Here is a 5,326-nt window from a genome sequence, read left to right as displayed (position 1 = left end):
TTTTGAAATTTCACTCTACCTTCCTACAGGGTTCGGCTATCCATACGATGGATCTCTCTTCCCTTCAGTTGGGCCACTTGAGGTAATTGTATTTCCAACACATACACACATTGTAGACTTATACATACATATATAACTTTTTTCCTAAAGGTTCTTGGCATCTTGTCCCAATTGGTTCACTTCTAGGTTTGACATGTTTAAATGGAGTACTACAAGTACAATATTAACTTGCGTTGCATTTTTTTGACTAAATTTATCAGCCATTTAACTAGTGTTTTGTTTGTTTCTTGGGTAAATCTCTTAAGCTACCCCTACTATTTAGCGTAGTGACACAGGTACCCCTACTATTTAGCTATTGTCTTGTGACACCGTTATGTTTTTTGACAATTGACTAGCTCTACCCCTGCCATTAATATCCGTTAATATTCCGTCGAAATCCATACACATGTAACACCACGTGATGTATAATTTTTTTTTAAAACCCAATTTTGCCCTTCATCCCTCTCTCTTCTTCTTCACCATCCCTCTCCCCGGCGGCAGTTACAGTGAACCACTCTGCAACCATTCCACTCCCTATTTCTTCGCCGCCATTTCCACCACTGTTGTCGTCTATATCCGACCACTTTCTCCGGTGACTTCTTCAAATAGAAGCTCATTTGAGCTGAACTTCTCTTGAGTCCAAAAGGGTCTAAACTCCACTAACTTCAATGGTTTTGAGCGACCTCTAGCAGCACCGCCAGCACCTGCCGTAGAGATCTTTTGGATTTTCCAGTGACAAAAAAAAAAATTATAAAAATATCAAATCGAAGCTAGTGGACGGTGGAGTTGCAGTAAGAACCCTGTCTCCCATGACAGGATTGTTGCTGTTGGTTTCCATCGATCTCTTCGATGCCTAATCCAGCGCAGACCTGTAGAGAGCAAAGTAGAAGCCCCTTGGCCACATCCAAGATTATGCTCTTTCTCTGAGGCCAACTGAGAGATTGTTAGCTACTATTGCTATGATCATTGAATGGGTAGAAGAGATGATCATCAAGGTTCCCATTGGGCATGAATTCATACACAAGATACCACTATTTTCCTCTCTCTTCATCAGTCTCATCAGCCACACAACAGCCTCTGAGGGGGACCAGATTCCGGTGCTACAAATTGCTAATGATCTCAACTTCATTGCAGAACTTTGCATCCCCTTGAAAATCTGATTCTATGATCTTCTTCACAGCAACAGGAGCTCCATCTGATAAGGTCCCCTTGTAAACAACACCGAACCCACCATGTCCAATCAAATTCTTCTGTGAGAAATTATCTATAACCTTCTCAAGCTCCCTGATCTTGAACCAGATTGATACAGTGTTGGGTTGCAGCCGGCGCTTGGAGCTGGTCTCCTCCAAATTAGCTGCGTTCCTCCTCCACCGCTTGAACCAAAGATACAAACCCAGAAAGCAAGGCATAAGGAAAGTAGCAGTTCCAGCACCAGTCAAGGTGAAAACAAGAGCCGAGTGCTTCTTGCTATCTATAGATATGGCCAGTGGCAGCCCAAATATACAGGCAGCTCGCGTGCTCTCGGGTCCATACTCATTCACAAAGGCAGCAACATAGAGAACAGTGAAATAGAAGAAATCAATGGAATTGGTTTTATTGCCATCGATGGAAACTAGTCTGGCCTGAACCTTGAACCCCGCAGCGACGCAGGCGGTGCCTATGCTGAGATCGGATTGGCACGCCGTGTCGAGTACAGTGGAGGGCCCAAGCTTGTCGAAACAGTCTTGTTTAGTATTAATACCGGCACAAAGTTGGTGGCTTGCAACGAACTGGCTCGGGCTGAAGCAGACTGAGGCGAGATCAGAAGGAAGAGACAAAGAATCCAGCTTGGACTGGAAGTCAGATATGTAGGCAAAGGAAGTGGGGATGTTGAGGAGCAGGAAGAGGGAGGTCTCCTTGGGGCGTACAGCCAGAGCGATGCCGAATAGGCTGAGCAGAGTCTGGCATCAATTGGTGTTGTTCCGTGGGAAGCTCGAGCACGATGAGGAGTCCCATGGGACTCTTTCCACATAGCCCATGTCCATGGGGCATGTAGAGGTGTTGCTGGCGGCTGAGACTGCACTGTAATTAGCTGCAAAGCACAGAAGCACCATTGTTAGAAGCAACAGTTCAAACCCCATCTCTCTCTCTGTAATTTCTGTGAACACCGTTGCCACTGCCGCTGCCGGGACCGGCACCAGTCTCGGTGAAAATGAAACAGACCTGCTCTGTCGAAGAGGAAGAAGAGGGCAAATTTAACATTTTGTTTCCTTCCATTATAGCTTAACGCGATGACAATTGTCAGAAAACTTAAGACAACAGCTAAACAATAAGAGTACTGTGTATCATTATGCTAAACATTAGGAGTAGTTTAAGAGATTTACCCATGTTTCTTTTTTGAAATTTACAACAGAGACTCCTAGAAAGGGTGGTGGTAAGCTATTACTGAAACTATTTCTTAATGTTTTCTTTTATGCTTGTAGCATTGTATATGTTGTTTTCCCTGGTGGCCAAGAAAGTATTTTAATGTCATTTATCCTTTGCGTATGAATAATAACCTCAGTCGAAGTATTAGTAAATCTTCCAATTAAAGTGCATACAATTTAGAAATCTTCTATATTACAAGATAATTGGGGGGCCAAAAGAGCCCATTGTTCTCTTCTCTCCAACCTTTGTTATGAGGCAGAATCAACAAAATGGTTCCATATATTTTCTAGAAGGGAGCAAAAAATAAGTAGGCAGGGAACTTATTTTGGTTAGGCTTCATAGAATATGATGAATACATTTGCTAAGACCCTGCTTCTTTTTCATATATGCTGTTTAAATGAAAAAAACAAATTAACTTTAACTGTAACATGTGGTCCAAATCCATCTCTATGGCAATGCCTCTCTTGCCCTCATGGGAGAATTTTGCAATAAGATTTCATTAAGAATATGCATTATTAAATTTTTATTTAAAATACTTGAAGTATAGAATTAGCATCCTTTCTAGCATTACCCAAGTTTGTTACCTTAGTTGTGCTATGTAATAGAGAATAAGATAACTTTTTCACTTTGTGGTTTTGAAAATGATCTAGTTCTCAAAGTGTATTTTGTAATTTCAGAGTGACATGTCTAATGAACTTTACAACGCAATTGCACGTATAACTGATGGAATATGTGAAGGTATCATATGGCTATTCTTGTTTTTAACTTTTTTGCTAATTTTAATGGTTTCAATTTCTTTTATTTCATTCTGATTTTTATTAAATTTGAAACTTTTTCAGGCATTGCAATTCGTGGTGATGTCTTCGCAGGCTCAACTCTTTTTGAGCATGTCCTGCGGTTTAACAACACCCCACAGGTAATACATTGTTCACAAAATTAATCATGAACTTACCAAAAAGTTGCATGGCATGCATCTTGTTTTAATTATTGTAGGTCATATGCATGGACACCCCTTACTTATAGGTATTTGCATAATCATCAAAGTCCAAATCTTTCCCAAGTTGCTAGCGTTTACCCTCAGCAATCCTTAGGCTGTATTTGGATGTGGTGTAAATCAAGAACCGATATAAAATTTACATCCGTTAACTTTTGTACGTGTTTGGTAAAGGAGTGTAATTATTATTGGCGTAAAACTACATTCTGGTTCAGTTTTGTGTGCGTTTGGATGGAGTGTAGTTTTACGTTGATGATAGATGTAAAATCTCATCACCTTTAAAGTTTTACTTCGACAATCGATTTAAAATTACATCGATTTTATCGACGTAAAACTTAAAACATCTTTTTACATTGATTTCAAAATACAACGGTCATATATACTTACGATTCAGTTTAAAATGTCATCAGTATATTTTTACACTGATGACATTTTATGCCTCTTCCAAACGCAGCCTTAATGAGCAAAATAAGATACTTCCATATTTATGTCTAAACATTTGCCACAGCTCGAAAATCCCAACTCTGACTAATTTTGTAGGGAAAACTTAGGCATTTACTACTCAAGGTTTCTAACCTTTGGCTTTTTTTTTTTTTTTGCACTAAGGCCCCGTTTGTTTTTCGGTAAGTTATTTACCCGGGTAAATGTAGTTACCTGGGTAAGTTTTTCCTCGAAAATACTTATCCGAGTAAGTACATTTACCCATGTTCTATTATTTCTCATGTAAATAAGGCAATGACCATTTTAGCCATAAAAATCCATTATTAAAAAGGGCATTTTTGTCCCATTCAAGTGTTGACAACTTTCCCCCTAGGTGGGAAAGTTATTTACCCACCTAGGAGATGGGTATCACTTACTCGGGTAACTGATACCCAGGAAAATAAACTTTCACTGATCCCCACATAAATCTGAAAAAAGAACATAGGATTCTTGGTCAATGGAAACCAAAATCCTATTAACCAATTTTCCCCCCTCTCAAAATCCGAAAAAAGAATGCCCCCTAAGTGGCAACTCTCAAACTTGAACTTGTGTTCTCACTCTTCTCAGCCTCTACAAAAGCTAAGAGTTTCTACATTTCTTAAAATACAAAAAATCCTAAAAAAAATTTAAAATTCCAATCTAAAGAATTTCTACATTTGAAGATGCACTGAAAAGCCAAGAATTAACAATCTAACGTTAACATTATACTCCTTGTCAAATTAGAATAAATTAAAAACTCAAATCACAAATTAAACTTGTAAAAAAGGGACTACAAATGCAAGTGAATAATGTAATTTTAGTTTCTTCTTGCATGAGGGATTTTCCATGCTAATAATTTTATCTTTGTTTAACCTAATCATCTAATCTAACTTAGGTCAAAATGATGGTTGTGCTTGGGGAACTTGGTGGGCGAGATGAGTACTCCTTAGTTGAAGCGTTAAAGTAAGGGAAGGTTAATAAAACAGTGGTGGCATGGGTTAGCGGAACTTCTGCACGATTTTTCAAGTCAGAAGTTCAATTTGGTTACGCCGTGAGTTACCATCTGAATGTCTTGGCCCCTCCTAGGCTATTCTATTTGAAATCATCACTTCTCTAATTATTACCATCTTGCTGAATTAGGGTGCTAAAAGTGGTGGTGAGATGAGTCAGCATTATATGTCAATTGGATTGTAGTTCAATAATTTGTTTTGGACATTATAATAATTAATAATTAAATTAATAGATATTTTTTAAATTGTATTTTTATTTAAATTGTTATATATATATATATATATATATATATATATATATATATATATATATATATATATATATATATATATATATCATGAGGTTTGTATTAAAGAGATATTAAAGTGATGAATTGTTGGAACTAAAGTGTAGGTGCAAAAAAGAATATTATAACTA

At 37.9% G+C, this 5,326-nt stretch overlaps 1 pseudogene; it reads right to left on the bottom strand.

The window, feature by feature from the left end:
- Positions 1-280: 280 nt before the first annotated feature.
- Positions 281-2,280, bottom strand: LOC148873967 (putative receptor-like protein kinase At1g11050 pseudogene; annotated as a pseudogene).
- Between the last annotated feature and the right edge of the window lie 3,046 nt (positions 2,281-5,326).

This window comes from Nelumbo lutea, chromosome 1 (assembly GCF_056320005.1).
Source record: "Nelumbo lutea isolate HS-2025 chromosome 1, American lotus-T2T, whole genome shotgun sequence".
NCBI classification, from domain to species: domain Eukaryota; kingdom Viridiplantae; phylum Streptophyta; class Magnoliopsida; order Proteales; family Nelumbonaceae; genus Nelumbo; species Nelumbo lutea.
The sequence above is the reverse complement of the archived record's forward strand: the minus strand, read 5'-3'. Positions and strand labels throughout refer to the sequence as shown.